We start from the raw sequence: 19,996 nt of genomic DNA, 5'->3' as shown, positions 1-19,996 counted from the left end.
ATATGAAAACAAAACTTGGATAACTAGTAACCTGAACTGATTTCATTTCTGTTATGCCTTTCCCATCAATATAATAATCCAATTTCCTCACCTTTAACTATTAGGTTACATGCACTACACCAACAATTGAGATGTTCAACTACAAAAAAAAATTTTTTTTAAATATCTTTAAAATGAAACCTTACAAAAACCATAAAAACCAGGAAAAGAATGATTTTAGGGTAAAAGTATTATCTAAGCTCAAACTTAAAGCTTTCACATATTATAAAGTCAATTACTGGGGTAGGGGAAGGACTAATTTGATTAACACCATGAAATCAAGGGTGTGGATAAGAATCAAATACAGAAATCAAAAACTATACAAACGAGATAGATGGCAATCAAGATTTATTTGCATAAGAAGTATGACAACAGATTAATCTTGATTTTAAACAGTTCATCACAGAACTTTAGGATACTCTTTACATTAAACAAAGAAAGTAAAAAAAATTTCTTCTGAGATCTGCACAAAAATGAATTAATCTAACAGCAACAATTAACACATTAGTGGTGGCCAGTATGTTAAAATTAAGTTTATAACACCAAAACACGTATTATAATATTTTGTTAAAATATTCTTTAAAAATAAAATTTAGGGAGTGGAGGTGGCTCAAGTGATTAGGTACCTCCTTCCCACATGGGAAGAGTGAGTTAAGTACCTGTGTAAAACTCTGACCAAAAAAAACCAAAAACATAAAGAAAAAAATAAATAAAAGAAGAAAAACCAAAAAAGAACTTTAAAAATCCATATCAAATGATGGGGGGAAAATTAATTGCCCAATCTAAACAACAGAAAGGAGAAAAGATTTTTAAAACTGAATGGTAATCTCTGGTACAATAGCAAAGACCTAAACACATGTGTAAATGTGTAATTGCAATCCTAGTATAAAAGGTAAGAGAGAATGGGACAGAAAAAATATTCTAAGGAACAGTTGAAAATTTCTTGAATGGAGTATGATGGAAATTCACAGATTCTATGAGCTCAGTCAATTAAAAGTAGAGAAAGAAAACACCTAAGCACAGCATAATCAAACTGATGACAACCAAAAATAGAGAAAAGTATTAAAACAGTCAGATAAAAATAATAAATAACACAAAAGAAAGCAATAATAATTACTGCTGACTTCTCATCAGAAACGATGGAGGCAAAAGACAATGGAAGACGATCTGACAACCCAGAATTCTCCATCAAAAATATCCTTCAAGAAAGAAGAGAAAAAAATTATTTTCCTAAAAATAAAAGCTAAAAGGATTCATTCCTAGAAGATCTGAACTACAAGAAATGCTAAAGGAAGTTCTCCAAGCAGAAGGCAAATGATACAAGATAGAAACTTAGATCTTAAGAAATGAAACACCAGAAACAATAAACACTTGGGTAAAAATAACGGATATTTTTTTCTCTTAATTTCTTTAAACATATAAGACTTTTTAAAAATGTAGCAATATAATGTGGCAATTACAACATAGAATATAACATATGACAACTGCTGCATAAAGAATGTGGAGTGGTAAACAGACCTACAAGGCTGAAAGGTGCTTTTATTTTATATGAGTGGGTATTACCTTAACTCTAAGGAGACTCTGAAAAGTTAAAAATCCATATTGTAATAAACAACAACTAACAATTTTTAAATTCAGAGGACTACCTATAGGTGAGATTTCCAGCATAAGAGAATCAAGACACTGAAGGATCCTCAATCCATCAAAGCAACTATTTAACTGATCACTTAAAATTTCTAGAAATTGTCCTAAGGGCATACAGCAAGTTCAAGAAAATCTAAGAAATTTTGGTAAGAACAGCAAGAGCCTTTGACATCTGACCCAAAACCAGATTCATTATCCCCTACCCATCTCCATATTACAGAAGCTCTATTCTAGGCACGGATAGTCAAAAACATGAGGGCTCCCTTAACCTTCAGCTTACAGTCTGGGACTAAATTTTCATCCTACATTTTCAGCTACTAGTGTTTCTCATTCCACCCCCAAGCCAATATTACAGACTTCAATTCCAAGTAGGCACAACCAAGAGGGCTGAGTTTCCCTTCCCAGATTTAGTCCTTTCTCAGGGTGGAAGCTTTAGCCCCCACTCCTAGAGGTAACTGCAGGCATACCTCATCTTATTGCACTTCACTTTATTATGCTTTGGAAATACTGCCTTAATTTCTTCTTTTTTTTAACAACTTGAAGGTTTATGGCAACCCTGCACTGAGCAAGTCTAAAAGCATCATCTTTCTAACAGTATGTGCTCACTTTATGTCTCTGTGGCACATTTTAATTATGTACATGGTTTTATTTTAGATATAATGTTAATGCATACTTAGATTACAGTACAGTATAAACAATTTTTATATGTACTTAGAAACCAAAAAAATTAGTTTGACTAGCTTTATAGCAATATTTGCTTTTTTGCAGTGGTCTGGAACTGAACCTGCAGTATCTCTAAGGTATGCCTGTGGAGTATATTAATACTAACACGTAAAAAGGATTAAATAATCCAATCAAGAAGTAGAGATGGCCAGATTGGATTTTTTAAAAATCAAAACATAAACTACCTACAGGAGGTACATTTTACATTCAAAGATGATAAAGCACTTAAAAGTAAAGGAATGGAAAAGGATGTCATGAAAACAACCATAAAAGAGCTGAAGTAGCTTACAATACCAGACAAAAAAGACTTTAAACCAAGAAATTGTGACTATAAAGAGGTATTTCATAACGATAAAAGCGTTAAATCCAGAAAGGCACAACAGTTATAAATATACATGTACCTAACAACAGAGCCCCAAAATAAATGGAAGCAAAAAATGGCAGGGTCAAGGGGAAAATAGACAATTCAATGATAGTAGTTAAAGATTTCAATACCCTACATTCAATAATGGATAGAATTAGGCAAAAGACGAACAAGTGAAGACTTGAACAACAGAATAAATACATTAGACCTATTCAACATGTATAGAACATTCCACCCAACAGTAGCAGAACATACTTTCTTCTCAAACTCACACTGAATATTCTCCAAGATGGACTATATGCTAATCACTAAAACAAGTCTCAATACTTTAAAAGGATTTAAAACATGAAAAATATATCTCTGATTACAATGGAATTAAATTATAAATTAACAAAAGGAAATTTTAAATTTACAAAAGTGTGGAAATTAAACAGTGCACACCTAAATAACAAATGGGTCAAAGAAGAAATCACAAGGGAAACTAGAAAATACTTTCAGATGAATAAAAGAAAAAATGCAACACACCAAAATTTATGGGATCCAGTTAAAGCAGGGTTTAGAGGATAAAGAAATAAACAGAAATCTGGAATAATATGATAAATGGACTAGAACTAACAGATATCTATAGAGCATTACACCCTAGAACAGCAGGATATACATCTTTTTCAAGTGCTCATGGGTCCTTCTCCAACACGGACCACATGTTGTAACACAAGACAAGTCTTGATAAATTTTAAAAGGTTGAAATTATACAAAACACTTTAACTGATCATAACAGAATGAAGCTGGAAATCAATAATGGACAGAACAAGGGAAAATTCATAAATATATGGAGATTAAACACACACTCTTAGATATTTAGTGGGTCAAAGAAGAAACTGCAAGATAATTCAGCAAGTATCTTGTGACTAATGAAAAAGAGAACACAACAAATCAAAACCTACTGCATACCACAAAGGCAGTGCTAAGAGGGAAATTTATAGCCCTCAATGTTTCCATTAAAAAAGAAGGGGGAAGAAGCAGATGTGGCTCAAGCAGTTGGGTGCCCACCTAACACATGGGAGGTCCCAGGTTCAGTTCCTGATGCCTCCTAAGGAAGATGAGCAAGACAGCAAACTAATGTGACAAACTTATGCAACAAGATGACATTATGAGGAAACACAATGAGAAGCACAACAAGCAGGGAGGGGATGTGACTCAAGTGATTGGGTGCCTCCCTCCTACGTGGGAGGTCTCAGGTTTGGTTCCCAGTGTCTCCTAAAAAGAAGACAAGCAAAGCAGATACAGAGCACACAACAAACAGAGAGGAGAGAGCAAGCACAAACAATGGGGGCAGGGGTGGAGAAATAAAATAAGTCTTTGAAAAAAAAAAAAAGCTAAAATTGAAGATATAACTGCATACCTGGAGGAACTAGAAAAATAACAGCAATCTAATGCCAAGCCAAGCCTAAGGGAAGAAATGGTAACGATCAAAGAAGAAATAAAAACCAAGAACAAAAAAACAGAGAGAGAAGCAGACATGGCTCAATTAATAAAGCATCTGCCTACCATATGAAGGGTCCAGGGTTCGATTCCCAGGGCCTCCTGACCCATGTGGTAAGCTGGCCCACACGCAAAGCTGCTGTGCACAGAGTGCTGTGCAATGCAGAGACGCCCCAGGGTAGGTAAGCCACATGCACAAGGAGTGCGTCCTGCAAGGAGAGCCACTCCACGTGAAAAAAGCACATCCTGCCCAGGAGGGGCGCCACACACACCGAGAACTGACACAGAAAGATGAGGCAACAAAACGAGACACAGATTCCAGGTACCGCTGACAAGAATACAAGTGGATACAGAAGGACACACAGTGAATGGACACAGAGAGCAGACAACTGGGGGGGGGGGGAGGGTGGCAGGGAAGGGGAGAGAGATAAAAAATAAATCTTTAAAATAAATAAACTAGCTTTGCCACCCAGATGCTATAGGCCAATCATTTGCATGCATCTTCTTTCACTTCCTTTTGCACTTCTCAAGATGACCATTTGATTTTGAGTCATCATTTTTCTAGAACAAAACGGTAAACAATTAAGATAAAATAAGGGCCATCTCCACAATGGAGTTATCCTTTGTGTGAACATACCAGGTCCTTAGTAAAGCCATCCATATGTTTGCTGGAGAAAAAAAAAAAGTGCCCTTTAAACAGGAGTTCCAAAAAGGCTTGGGGAACTTCTTATCTGACCTTACAACTGTTGAAAGTCAGTGACTACAGAAGTATCTCTGACATTTAAAGTGACTGAAGTTAAAAAAAAAAAAGGACCTCTTTTCTTCAAGTGCACAAAAAATTCAAAGGTCAATAGATAATGCAGTATCAAGTAGAATGTACCAGTATCTCAGATACTTCTTTCTGTACTCAAAATGTCTGTTTTCAACATATTCAGGAGTGTCCTATGAAAAGCACTAGGTGACCTAAATTTTTAATCAGTTAACAAAATAACTTTACTGTGACTACTTTTTAGACAAGTCAACATTACAGCCTAAAATTTCTTTAATTCCAAAAAACATTCAAAAATGTTTGCATGGTATTAAAATTAAGGCCTCTTTTGATTTAATTACTGTTATTCTAACACAAAAAAAAATAAAGTTTATCAAGGTAATTAAATTAGAATTCCCTCAAGCACCAGGCAATACAATGTTGAACAACCTACAGACCTACCCACCTGTATTAGGGTTCTCTAGAGAAACAAAATTAATAAGAGATAGCTGTGGATGCTAAGAGATTTTATCAGAGTCTCTCAACAGACTCTGGGATTGCACAAATCCAGGTTACACAGGCAGGCTACAACCAAGGGCTCCAATGAAAGTCCAATGAAAGTCCTTGAGGAGTTTGGGGAGACACTGGCTGTCCAAAGACGAGCTGGGAAATTCTCACTCAATGATGGAATCACTTCCCCTTTTAAGGCATTCAACAGATTAGATGAAGCATCACTCATTGCTGATGGCAATCTCCCTGACTGATGCAATTGTACAGCTATCTATGATATCCATTGCTGTATAGTCAATGGTGACTGAAGTCCAAAAATGCCTTTGTAATACAGTTAGCCTAGTGCTTGCTTGACCAAACAACTGGGCACAATTTAACCTGGCCAAGTTGACGTATTAGCCTAACCATCACAGCCCACCCTTTGTCAACTCAGCAACCATACACATTACCTTAAACCATACTTAGTCTGTAAGTAAAAACAATAATAGACATGCATATATATACACTTCCGCCTAATAATGTTCAACTCTCCTGTGTACAACCAGAAACGCATTAATTCCCTACAGAATAGGGTATAAGTACTTCAGTAATATTCAGTCTTAAACTTGACATCCTCAAGTAGTATGACATGAAACTAATACAACTTGTTATATGATAATGGGAAAAGTATGGGGAAGAAGATAAAGAGTTTTGTGTACATATACCATCATAATCATAATGAAACAAGGAAGAAAGATGCATGACCTTCACAGTCCTCATTTCTGTAACTGGTCACATGGTCTAAGTTCATATTTATCACTACCTTCTTCCACTACCCATTCCATGTTTCCATTACCCTCAGCAAGCACTTCAGCTGGCTGTGGTTGGGTGCCTGGTGAGATGATCCAAACTTTCATTCCTAAAGATTCTCGGCCACTGTTAGTCCTGCTTGGATTGGGTGGTTGCAATTTTCCATTGACTTTAATAACAGCGTAGGGCAGTACTAGGAGACGTCAGAGAGGATCTCCTGTAGTCCAGGCAAACTCTTCTTTACCCATTATGTAAATAAAGTCCTATTTCCCCTTGATAGGATCAATCACCCCAGCGAGTACAGTAATTCCCTTCTTTGCCTACTGATTCAGAGGTAAGAGGAGCCCAAAGTGCCCAGGCGGCATTCTTAACTTCAATTTCAATGGAATCACTGTTGTGTTCCCTGGTGGCAGCATACCTCCTTTTACGACAAAACCTGTAGACCAGCAAAGTTTAAGGTTGCAGGGACAAGAAGCAAAACTTTTCCTAGTGGGTCACTAGTGGTAATAGTGAGCGGTGCTGTACCCATGGATCCTGGTTATGGGACAAACAGCACCATAGAGTGGACACTGATTTAGAGCATAGACAGCCTCCTGGAGAACACTGCCCCAGCCCTGCAGGTACTGCCGCCTAGGTGGCCCCATAACTGAGTCTTCAAAAGGCCATTCCACCGTTCTATCAATCTGGCTGCTTCAGGGTGATGGGGAACACGGTAAGACCAGTGAATTACATGGGCATGTGCCCATTCACGCACACCATTTGCTGTGAAATGGGTTCCTTGATCAGAAGCAATGCTGTGTAGAATGCGATGGTGGTAGATAAGACATTCCGTAAGTCCACGGATGGTAGTTTTTGAAGAAGCATTGCGAGCAGGAAATGCAAACCCATATCCAGAGTATGTGTCTATTCCAGTTAAAACAAATCGCTGCCCCTTCCATGGTGGAAGTGGTCCAATGTAGTCTACCTGCCACCAGGTAGCAGGCTGGTCACCTTAAGGAATGGTGCCATACTGGGAGCTGAATGTAGGTCTCTGCCGCAGGGAGATTGGGCACTCAGCAGTGGCTGTAGCCAAGTCAGCCTTGATGAGGGGAAGTCCATGTTGCTGAGCCCATGCATAATTTCCATCCCTACCTCCATAGCCACTTTGTTCATGAGCCCATTGGGCAATGACAGTAGTGGCTAGGGAAAGAGGCTGAGTCTTAGCCACAAAGCAGGTCATCCACTTGATTATTAAAATCTTCCTCTGCTGAAGTCACCCTCTGGTGAGCATTCATGTGGGATACAAATATTTTCATATTTTTTGCCCACTCAAAAAGGTCTATCCACATACCTCTTCCCCACACCTCTTCGTCACCTATTTTCCAATCATGTACCTTCCAAGACCCTGACTATTCAGCAAAAGCATTAGCAACAATCCATGAATCAGTGTACAAACACACCTCTGACAATTTCTTCTTCCAAGAAAAATGAACCACCAGGTATACTGCTCGAAGTTCTGCCTACTAGAAGAATTTGCCCTCACCACTATCCTTCAGGGATGTCCCAGAAAGGAGCTGCAGTGCTGCAGCTGTCCACTTTCAGGTGGTACCAGCATATCGTGCAGAACCATCTGTAAACCAGGTCTGAGTTTTCTCATCCTCAGTCAACTGCTTGTAAGGGACTCCCCAGGAGGCCAAAGCTGTGGATTGGGAAAGAGAAGGTAACATGGCAGGGGTGGTGACCATGGGCATTTGGGCTTCTTCCTCATGTAATTTACTTGTGCCTTCAGGACCTGCTTGAGCCCTAGCTTGTATACACCACTTCCACTTTATTATGCAGTGCTGCTGTGCACATGCAATTTTATGGTTTGGTGGGTCAGACAATATCCAGCTCATGATAAGCAACTAAGGTCTCATAGTAACTTGATGCCCCATGGTTAAGCCTTCAGTCTCTACTAAGGTTTAATAGCAGGCCAAAAGCTGTTTCTCAAAAGGAAGTAGTTATCTGCAGAGGATGGCAGGGTTTTGCTCCAAAATCCTAAGGGTCTGTGTTGTGATTCTCCAACACAGACCTGCCAAAGACTCCAGACAGCATCTCTATTTGCCACTGAAACTTCCAGCACCATTGGATCTGCTGATCGTATGGCCCAAATGGTAACAGCAGCCTGGACCTGTCATAGAGCCCCTCTTGTTCCAGTTCCCAATCAAAACTAGGAGCTGTTCTGCTCACTGGGTAAATGGGCCGGAGTAGCACACCCAAATGAGGAATGTGTTGTCTCCAAAATCCAAAGAGACCAACTAAGCATTATGCCTCTTTTTTGATCGTGGGAGGGGCCAAATAGCAGAGGTGAATGGGGATGTGGTGGGAATCACTACCCCTGCATCCTTCAAATCCTTGATGGTGGCACTAATCTCTGCAATCCCTCCAGGAATCCAGTACTGCTCTTGGTTTACTATTTTCGCTAGGTAGGGGCAGTTCTAGTGGCTTCCACTTGGCCTTTCCAACCATAATAACCCTCACTCAACAAGTCAGGGATCCAGTGTGAGGAATTCTGTCAGTTATCAAGTATGTCTATTCCAATTATACATTCTGGAACTGGGGAATAACCACAGAATGGGTCCAGGGACCCAGTGAACCAACTGTGATACAGACCTGAGCTAAAACTCCATCAATCACCTGACATCCATAAGCCCCTACTCTGACTGGTGGACCATAGTGACGTTTTGGGTCTCCTGGATTTAATGCCACTTCTGAACCAGTGTCTAATAATCCCTGACATGTCTGATCATTTCCTTTTCCACAATGCACAGTTACTCTGGTAAAAGGCCATCGATCTCCTTGGGGAAAGGTGGGAGGAATATCAACAGTACAAATTTTGGGCAACAGAATCCTTTCCCAAGGAGACCTGGCCTCCTCCTCATTCAAGGGGCTCTGGGTCTGTAAACTGTCTCAAGTCGGGAATTGATTAAGGGGCCGTGATTCTCTGTGTCTACATAATTTGAGTTAGAATTTTGTTCACTCAGCCTAGAACTCTTCTGTTTATACAGATCCAGAAGAAATTCAGTTGACTGCCTACCTATTTCACTTCTAGGTATGTCATGATCTATTAGCCAGTGCCATAACTCCAAGGGATTCAGACTATTTTGAGTGCTCTGAATCTGCCTTTCATTGCGGTAGCCACGCCCACCTTGTTTTCGGTAATTAACTGTGCAGACCAACATCTGATCATCCTTACAATGTTTAAGGATTCTAATTCCATCACAGCCCTCCCTACAGTAATATCTGGACTACTGAGAAGAGCAACCACAGACCTCTTCAGGGAAGATGGAGTTAGTCTTACAAATTTATTCCTCACAGTCCTGGTTAAAGGTGTGTCCTCTGGACACTCCTAGGGTGGAAGGAGGTCCAGACTCCCTGGGGCAAGCTGGAGGCTGGGTGATACAAGGTTGGCAAGGTGTAGTCTCCATAGGGCAGGCTATCACAAGCTTATCTCTTAAGGTCTCAGCAGAATTTAGGGCTCCAATGTCCCCACCAATATTATCATCATCCCATATGTCTCCATCCCAACTCTCTGGGTTCCACTCTTTTCCAATCAATGCCTTCACTTTAACTGCAGAAACCCTGCGGGATTGAGATTTTAGTTCCTCGGTTACTCGTACAATGAGAGTCTGAGTTTGGTTCTCAGATATTTCAAGCCTATTTTCACTAACAGGAGACAAGAGACAAGATTTTCTTTCAGAGCACACAAAGAAACTTTCACATGACTCATGCATATTTAAATTTCAAATTTGAAGCCTTTAACTCATCTCTTTCTTTTTTAACAGTATCCAGAGTATCTAGGAGGAGCCAGCCAACATCATTATACCTTTTGACTCTACAAAACTCTGTTAAGATGTTGAAAACACTCTCACCCAGATCCTTGCTTCTTATAAGGTGGAAGTAGGGGAATCCAGTGATGATATTTTGCATATCTCAATTGCCAACTTGCACCATGGCCTGTTAGCAGCCTCTTGATTATTGGAAAAGGAGTCATTAGTACCCTTGAGTCCAATTAGAGTGACAGCCAATTGCTAAACACCCAAAACCACCTCAGATATTCCATGTTTAAGACTGTTCCTCAAGAACCACTCCCCGTACCAAGCTGTATTAGTCAGAAACAGAATCCACAAGACATATCTGTGGGTAGTAAGAGATTTTATCAGTCTCTCTCAGGCGACCGTGGGGATGCACAAATCCAGGTTCCACAGGCAGGCTGCAACCAGAGGCTCCAATGAAAGTCTAATGAAAGTCCTTGAGGAGTTCAGGGAGACACTGGCTGTCCAAAGACAAGCTGGGAAATTCTCACTCAATGATGGAATCACTTCCCCTTTTAAGGCATTCAACTGACTGGATAAAGCGTGACTCATTGCTGATGGCAATCTCCCTGACTGATGTAATTATAATCAGCTATCTATGATTTCCATTGCTGTACAGTCAATGGTGACTGAAGTTCATAAATGCCCTTGTATTACAGTTAGCCCAGTGCTGCTTGACCAAACAACTGGGCACAATTTAACCTGGCCTAGCTGACACATTAGCCTAACCATCACACCACCCAATTCATAATACCATATAACAGCCTAATTCCAGGAAGAAGAAAAAAAAGGTTCAAATCAAAGAATGATAATCTCACCCAATCTTTTTTTTTTTAAGATTTTAAAAATTTATTTCTCTCCCCTTCCCCCGTCCCTCTCTCCATTGTCTGCTCTTTGTGTCCATTCACTGTGTGTTTTTCTGTGTCGGCTTGCATTCTTGTCAGCGGTACCTGGAATCTGTGCCTCTTCTTGTTGTGTCATCTTGCTACATCAGCTTTCCGCGTGTACAGCGCCACTCCTGGGCAGGCTGCACTTTTTTCACAATGGGGGACTCTCCTTGTGGGGCGCACTCCTTGCGCATGGGGCTCCCCTATGTGGGGGACACCCCTGCATGGCATGGCACTCCTTGCGCACATCAGCACTGCGCATGGACCAGCTCACCACATGGGTCAGGAGGCCCTGGGTTTAAACCCTGGACCTCCCATATAGTAGGCAGATGCTCTATCAGTTGAGCCAAATCCGCTCCCCTCACCCAATCATTTTTTAACATGTTTTTAAAAGCTTTCCTGCACAAAACAATAAATCCCCCCACCATCATCATGGAACCAACATAGCTGCTGCTATCTCAAAAAACAAAAGATTTCTATGTTATAAAAACCACATGCTATTCCTGCCTATGTGAAACCTCCTGTACCTTTTACAAAATAATATCTATTTAATCAGTAATGTCTATGAGAAATATGCATATTAAGATATTATAAAACTTTTGTCTTTAATTAGCCATTACCCACTGGAGGGATAGGAAGTCTACTGAGTTTAGTAAAGTAACAAAATTATACTTAAATGCTCTCATTTATTTCAAGACTAATTGTTTTAGTCACATTTTATACTAGTAAGTTTATCAGCATTCATTTATTCCTTTTTTTCATCTGTTCTATAAATATGTTTGCAATGCCTACTATATGTCAGGGATTACATATACAGTATAAGCCAGACATAGTTCCTGCCCTCACGGAACTTAGTGTATGTTACCAATTCAATCCATCCACTCATTTTAGACAAACATAATTTCACCTGACAGGATTCAGCAAACTATCCAAACAACATTTGACCTACTGGGTTTTTTTGTCTGTTTATGTCCCAGAATGGATCACTGAATAGCCCCAATTAGGCTGTTACTATAACCAAGAGTTAAGAATTAACAAATAATTATGATTACTGAATCATTTTATACATGCTTTTTCTACTTTCTAGTACATTGCAGAACAGCCGAAAATTAATACCTACAATTACTAAAACACCCTGAACTAGTCCCAATCCTTGTTTATATTGACCATTGCAACAGCAACCACTCCACCTTCCCTTGTTTGAATCCATAAAAACCCTAAACTCCTTAGATTTAGGTAAATAGGTTTTAGGCCAATAGGCCATCTGATCTCCTGCTCTGACCTTAGCAATAAACTCTTTTTCTCTTTGAAACACCAGTGTCTCAAGAATTGGTCAACTGACTGCATCAAGCAGAGAACCCCCAACTTTTGCTTGGTAATATTATTATAATCAAAGCCATGACTGCTTACACATGAAAATATGATGACTCAGAATCATTTTCATTATATTAAATGGGAAAATATGTGAAACATGGAACTTTAAAAACAATAATGCTGAAGTACGTCATTACTAAAATCAAAGAAAACAAAGTATGGTTGAAAGATGGCAAAGTAGGTAGCTCAGGAATCAGTCCCTCTACCAGAATAACTATTAAACAGACAGCAACAATCTAAATCCGCTCTTTTGAAGCTCCAGAGTCCAGGAGAACACTGTACAGACTCCAGGGAAGAACAGAAGGAAAAGGCTCATAAATTATAGTAAACACAAGTAAATTGCTCTCTGCACAGTGGCTCCCATCACCACTATCACTCACATCAGTGCGGCACCGATGGGGTCTGGACCATGGCATAGTTTCCTGGTGAAGGAAGGGATATAAAATATCTTCCCAATATCCAGAGTGGGCACAGGCCTATTGCTGTTCACAGCTTTTGATTAGCTTCTCCAGATCACTGGGGACCAGGCTCTGAGGGAAGCCACTGCTCTAAACCTATCCAGGCAAAGGCAGCAGAGGAAAATTAAAGACAGTACACTTCATCATAGCTGCAAAGGACAGCTGAAGGGCTGCATTTGTGGGGCACATGAAGAAAGGACAGTTTTATAGAACTTTGAAGAAGTTTCTAGCACCCTCCTTGGCCCTTCACTCCTCCCCTCACCAAGGCAGTTTGGAGCAGGTCAGTGTGCCCTTTGTGGGTCCCTGGCCTTGTTCCCATAGGAAAGACTGACTCGGGAAATTCCTCTCTGGCATGCCTTCCCTCCCAGAATTTGCCCTCCAGGCAAAAGCAGATTGAAGAAAAATAAACAAACAGAGAAACAAACAAAAAATGTGTAAGAAAGAATTGGGATGGACAGCCTAGGGAAGTTTTACCTGCTCTAAGCCTGGCAGGGAACCACTCAGGAGAGGAAGAAGGTCTGTCTCCTAGGACTCAGATGGGGCATTCAAACTCCTATAAACAGGGGAATCCCTAAAGAAACTTGCAAGTACAATCCCATGACAAAACACAGGCCCAAAAAAGACCTGGAGGAACCTGCACTTTGCATTCTTTGTAGGTGGATCTTCCTGATAGAGGGCTGAGAATGAAGAAAATCTCTGTCATATTACCAACTGGTTACAAATTTAAGAAATAGACAATTTAGGGAATAAATCCCTGTGTTAACATTTTAAAATTGTAAAATATAGAGTGTGCAACAAAAGATTAAAAGACAAAGAAACAAGAAATGATGGCCCATCCAAAAGAAGAGGATAAATATTCAGAAAACATCAAAAAGAAGATAAGACTATGGACACCAGAAAATGCCTTTAAAAAAAAAAGAAAGAAATCTTGTTCAATAGGTTCAAGGAGATGAAGGAAAAACATTTTTTAAAAAAACTAAAGAATATCAGGAAAACAATTAATGAATAATATGAGAATCTCAAAAAAAATGAGAAGTTTTAAAAAGGAACCAAAAAAGTTGAAGACCGCAATAACTGAAATGAAAAATTCCCAAGACTATTTCAACAGCAGGTTGGAACGGTCAAAAGGATCAGCAAACACAAAGACAAAACAATTGAACAAGTCAGGAAGAACAGAAAAAAAGAATTATAAAAGATGAAAACAGCCTGAGAAACCTCTGGGACACCATCAAGCATACCAATATACACATGATGGGAGTCCTAGAAGAACAAAGAAAGAAAAAGGAAAATAAGGAATATTCAAAGAAATAATGAAAGAAAACTCCAAAACTTGAAAAAGGTATGAATCGGCACGTCCAAGAAGCCCAGGAACACCAAACAGGATAAACTTGAAGTAAAACGTGCACCATCACATACTGATCAAATTGCTGAAAGCAAAGAAACAAGGAGAAAGTTCTGAAAACTGCAAGAGAAAAGCAACATATTATGTCCAAGGGCTTCCCAATTAGATTGCTAATTTCTCATCGGAAATCATGGAGGCAAGAAGGCAGTGGGTTGAAGTACTTAAAATGCTGAAAGAAAACAACTGCCAACCAAGAATTTTATATCCGGCAAGACTTTCTTTCAAAACTGAGAGATTAAGGTATTCCCATTTAAACAAAAGCTGGTAAGAGTGTCACCACTAGACCTCACCTTCAAACAATGCCAAAGGAAGTTTTGAGACTGAAAGTAAAGGGCACAAGACATTGGAAAGAAGGAGCATAAAGAACCTCCAGTAAAGGTAACTATTTGGGGAATTACAGAAGTCAGTACAACTGTATTTTATTTTCTGGCATGTAATTATACTTCTTACTTACAATGGACGGTGAAATGCAAATCCATAAAAATCTATAAATTTATGGTTTGGAACATACAATGTACAAAAATACAATCTGAAACAAGTACAAAAAGAAGATGGGGTGACTTAGGTGTCTAGGAACAGTGTATGTATATGCTATTGAAGTCAACTTAGTATTAAATCAAATATGACTGTAAAAGATTTAGGATCAATTTTAACCCCGTGGTAACAACAAGGAAAAGAGAAGAAAACTACATCCGGAAAGAAATGACAAGGACCTCAATATGGTACAATATAAAAAAATAAAATAAAAATGAAAGCAGGCATTAACGAAAAAACTGAAGGACAGAAAACAAAAGATAAAAGATTTACAAAGATTTAAAGCAAAATGGCAGAAGTCCTGCATTATCAGTAGTGGCTTTACATGTAACTGGATTAAATTATCCGGTCAAAAGGTAGAGATTGGCAGAATAGCTAAAAAAAAGCATGGCCCAACTAAATGCTCTCTATAAGAGACTCATCTTAAATTCAAAGACTTGGAGGCTGAAAGTGACAGGATGGAAAAAAAATAAACCATGCAGGGAAGTAGCTGTGGCTCAATCAGTTGGGCTCCCATCCACCATATGGGATGCTCTGGGTTCACGTCCCAGAGCCTCCTTGTGAATGCAAAGCTGGCCTGTGCGCCAAAGAGAGCTGACGGTCCATGCACTTGCAGAGGGCTGGCACAGCAAGATGACACAACAAAAGGGAGACAAACAGATACAGAAAAAACACAACAGAATGGACACAGAGAAGAGGCAACAAAAGAAAAGGAATAAGCCGCAAGGGGGGAATAAATAAATACATAAATAAATCTTTTTTTTAAAAAACCATGCAAGTAATAACCAAAAGAGAGCTGGGGTAGCTATGCTAGTATCAGATAAAACAGACTTTAAGTCAAAAACTGTTAGAAGGGGCAAAAATGGTCATTATATACTGATAAAGGGGTCAATTCAATGAGAAGATGTAACAGCATAGCCCCCAAAATACATGAAGCAAATGTTGATATATTTGAAGGAAGATAATTTACATTAATAGTTATTTTTAAACCTAAAAGTCAGTGTGCTTTTATTTTTTATTTTTAAAGATTTACTTATTTATTTCCCCTTCTCCCTCCTCCCCTCCCAGTTGTCTGCTCTCTGTATTCATTCGCTGTGTGTTCTTCTGTGACCACTTCTATCCTTAACAGCGGCACCGGGAATCTATGTTTCTTTTGGTTGCATCATCTTGTTGTGTCAGCTCTCCGTGTGTGCGGCGCCACTCCTGGGCAGGCTGCACTTTCTTTCATGCTGGGCGGCTCTCCTTACAGGGTGCACTCCTTGCGCGTGGGGCTCCCCTACGTGGGGGGATACCCCTGCGTGGCATGGCACTCCTTGCGCGCATCAGCACTGCGCATGGGCCAGCTCCACACGGGTCAAGGAGGCCCAGGGTTTGAACCGTGGACCTCCCATGTGGTAGGCGGACGCCCTAACCACTGGGCCAAAGTCCGTTTCCCTACATTAATAGTTGAAGACTATAATATATCACTTTTAAAAATTGATAGAACATCTAGACAAAGATCAGTAAGGAAGTACAAGACTTGAACAATACTCTAAACCAGCTAGACCTAATAGACATATATAGAACTACAAGAAAATACAGACTCTTCTCAAATATACATGGATGACTCTCCAGGACAGATCCTATGTTAGAGTGATCACAAAACGATAAATTCAAAATTATTGAACTCATACAATGTATCTCCTCTAACCACAATGCAATAAAGCTAGAAATCAAAAATAGAATGGAAAATGGAAAATTCGCAAATATGTACAAATTAAACAAAATACTCTTAAATACCAATAGGTTAAAGAGGAATTACAAGGAAATCGCAAGTGAAATAAAGAAATACCTTGAGTAGAATAACAATAAAAATTCAATATACCAAAATTTATCAGGTACAACAAAGACAATCCTAAGAGGCAATTTTATAGATCTAAATGTTTATATTAAAAAAGAAGACTTCAAATCAGAGATCTAAACCTCAGAATTTAAAGAACTAGAAAAAGAGCAAACTAAATTGAAAGTAAGCAGAAGGAAGGAAATAAAAAAAGATCAGAGTGAAGATAAATGAAACAGAATAAAAATAAAAAAATAAAAACAATAGAGTGGGGGAGCAGATGTGGCTCAAGCAATTGGGCATCCGCCTCCCACATGAGAGGTCCCAGGTTGAGTTCCCAGGCCCTCCCAAAGACAAGCTGCAATGAGCAACGAGCAGAAGTAGCTCGAGCAGATGGGCACTCACCTCCCACATGACAGGTCTTGGGTTCAGTTTTCAGTTCCTCCTGAGGAAGATAAGCAGACAGACAAGGGAACCAAATGGCCAGACGAGGGACCCACCCAGGAAGGGGGAGGGGGTGCAATATATAAATAAACTCAGTGAGATGAGAACTATGATTTTTTTTTTTTAATAAAGTGATTTTGAGATTTTGTTCAGATGCTGAATGGTAGTAGGCGGCAGGTATGTTGGAACAGAGGAAAGGGAAGAAAAGGCAAGCTGGGTGAGCAGACTGACCAGCTGACCAGCTAACCAACAATAACCTAACCTAGCAATCCACCACTTACGTATCTAACCAAGCAACCATCAAGTTAACCCAAGCTCCCCTGCCATCAACTCAGATTCTGCCACTTTCCAGCCTGCCTGCCCAGCCATGGTGGCAGCCCCAGGAGGAGTACTGACATCTGTTTTCTGATTCTTAGAATGGAAAGATGGCTGCACAATCAGCTCCAAAAGTGCTAAAAAGCACCACCAAAATGTCACTAAATCAACACTTTACTAATATGCTGAAGAACAAACAGCTGATGCCACTGAACATTCGGGCTTTGATGCAGCAACAATGGCAGCTAGCCAGTGCCAGAAGCAGAAGATTGGACCAGCAGACGCAGAACAGACCCTCTGTCCAGGCAGCATTACAACTTAAGCAGAAGAGGTTAAGGCAGCATTTGGGTAAGAGTAATATCCAGGCATGGTTAGGCCAGCACAGAGGGTCCCTGACAAGGGGAACAACTGGCAGACGAGGCCTGCCTAATCCAGAGAGGCTTGCCCAGAGGAGAATCATGTGGGGGATGTGCCACAAGAACCCTACTTACAATGTTGCTCCAAGGTCAAAACCTGCTTCGAGGTGGATGAGCCACAGCTCTCCAAATGGGCTTAAGAAGAGGTGGTATTTGAGGTTGTAGAGGTCCTGGGAAAGGGGGCCTAGGGTGTGGAGGTATATGGGTTGTAGTGAAATCAAAGGGAGAGTTCAGGGTTTGATAGGTTGGGGAAAAGAGGCTTTGGAGGCAGAGGCCATAGCCGAGGGATAGGTACCCTTACTCACCCTGTACTGACGAAGCAGCAGCCAAACAACCAGTTGGGTGCATACATGTCGAAAATGAAAGGACACCTGGATGCAGAGTTGGATCCTTACATGGTGCAGACAGACCCTGAAACCAATGATTGAAGTCTGCCCACCCTCCCATGATACATTCTTGTTAAAGTCACCACATCTATAAATAACCTTGAGTAACAGATAAAAAGAAATTTAACCCATGCTGGAAGGACCTGTCACAACAGGCTACGGACTGACTTGCCACTAATTTGTGCATTTAGTGTGTTCCTTTTACTTTTTGATATTGTGTTGTATAAAGCCTTTTTTTCCTTTGACTTGTTTTTTTATATTTAATTGTTTTTCCCACCTGGACTTCTCTTTGTATATGGATGTGTTGGCCTTGTAGCTAGGATATCCTCTTCCCACCTGCCTCCCCTTGTATACTCTGACATTCTAACATTTCCTCTCTTCATCTGTGTCTCCAGAAAGAGCTATTTAGGGTACACTTTACAATCAATGTAATTGAGAGATTAATGTGTCTCCCTAATGTCTAGGTTTCTGAGGTATAGTTCTGTTCTACATCTTTAATGTCCTCTTAGAAGTATGTAAAAAACCTGAAACTCAAAAATGCATTCTGCTATGTTGATAATACAGCATAGCAAACTGGGAACATTTGACTTAGTTATAGAGTTGCATAACAGGTTGAAGGTGGTAGCAGCTCTGATCTGGTTAAAGTTACTACATGTGTTGACATTATACAGATGATAACCAGCATGCTAGGTTGGGTGTGTGTACTTTCTATCCTGCAATGAGATTAATAAACTTTCCTCTTGGCTGTGTATCATGCCCAAAGGGTTACTATTGGGTTGGCTTACAACTACAGTACAGAGGAAGAAGCCGTTTGGTTTGGCAAATGCTTCAGAAGGGAGAGGGATGGGAGAATGATAGCAAACTTTGCTGGGAGGGGTGAGGAGATATCCATGCTGAAATGCTGTTATCCTTAAGTTAATCCCAAACCTATCTTCTCCCACAAGACCTTGTTTGTCTCACTTCTTATTTTCCTTAAAGGTTTAATTAAGTTCAACATATTCTGTCAGTTGTTCCAGTCTCAGTGGAATCTTGACTTTAGTGTTCATTATAACAAGAAAGTGTTCTCTCAAAAAAAAAAAAAAGAGAAATCCAATCAACAAAACCAAAAGTTGGTTGTATTAGTCAGCCAAAGGGGTGCTGATGCAAAATACCAGAAATTGTTTGATTTTATAAAGGGTATTTATTTGGGGTAGGAGCTTACAGATACCAGGCCATAAAGCATAAGTTACTTCCCTTCCCAAAGTCTGTTTTCACGTGTTGGAGCAAAGATGGCTGCTGACGTCTGCCAGGGTTCCTCCCTAGCAAGGTCTTGCTTCTCTCTGGGTTCAGGGTTCCTCTCTTCCCAAGGCTTGCTTCTTCCTGGGCTCAGAGCTCCTCTCTTCCTGGGGCTAGCTTCTCTTTCCTCTTTCCTCTGTGAGCTTACTTTCCTCTGTGAGTTTACTTCTCCAGCTTAAGGCTTCAGCATCACACTCCAATATCAAAACTCCAACATTAAGAACCCTTAACTCTGTCTTTTGCCATGCCTTTTATCTGTAAGTCCCCACCCACCAAGAGATGGGGACTCAAAGCCCTAATGCCAAGGCCCAATCAAAGCCCTAATCATAACTTAATCATGCCCAGGTATAAACCAGATTTAATATAATCCAATATCTATTTTTGGAATTCATAACCATATCAAACTGCTACACTGGTTCTTTGAAAAGATCAATACAATTGGCAAACCTTTAGCTAGACTGACAAATAAGAGAAAGGACACAAACGACTAAAATTAGAAATGAAATGGGGACCATTACTAACTACCCCACAGAAATAGAAGATACTATGAACAA

General features: G+C 39.9%; 1 protein-coding gene and 1 pseudogene across 2 annotated transcripts in view; one reads left to right on the top strand and one right to left on the bottom strand.

The window, feature by feature from the left end:
* ZFAND3 (zinc finger AN1-type containing 3) overlaps positions 1 to 19,996 on the bottom strand; it is a 391,008-nt gene that overhangs the window by 292,006 nt on the left and 79,006 nt on the right. The window lies entirely within an intron of this gene.
* Positions 17,476 to 18,209, top strand: LOC131280367 (chromatin target of PRMT1 protein pseudogene; annotated as a pseudogene).

Source organism: Dasypus novemcinctus, chromosome 11 (genome assembly GCF_030445035.2).
Source record: "Dasypus novemcinctus isolate mDasNov1 chromosome 11, mDasNov1.1.hap2, whole genome shotgun sequence".
NCBI classification, from domain to species: Eukaryota; Metazoa; Chordata; class Mammalia; order Cingulata; family Dasypodidae; genus Dasypus; species Dasypus novemcinctus.
The sequence above is the reverse complement of the archived record's forward strand: the minus strand, read 5'-3'. Positions and strand labels throughout refer to the sequence as shown.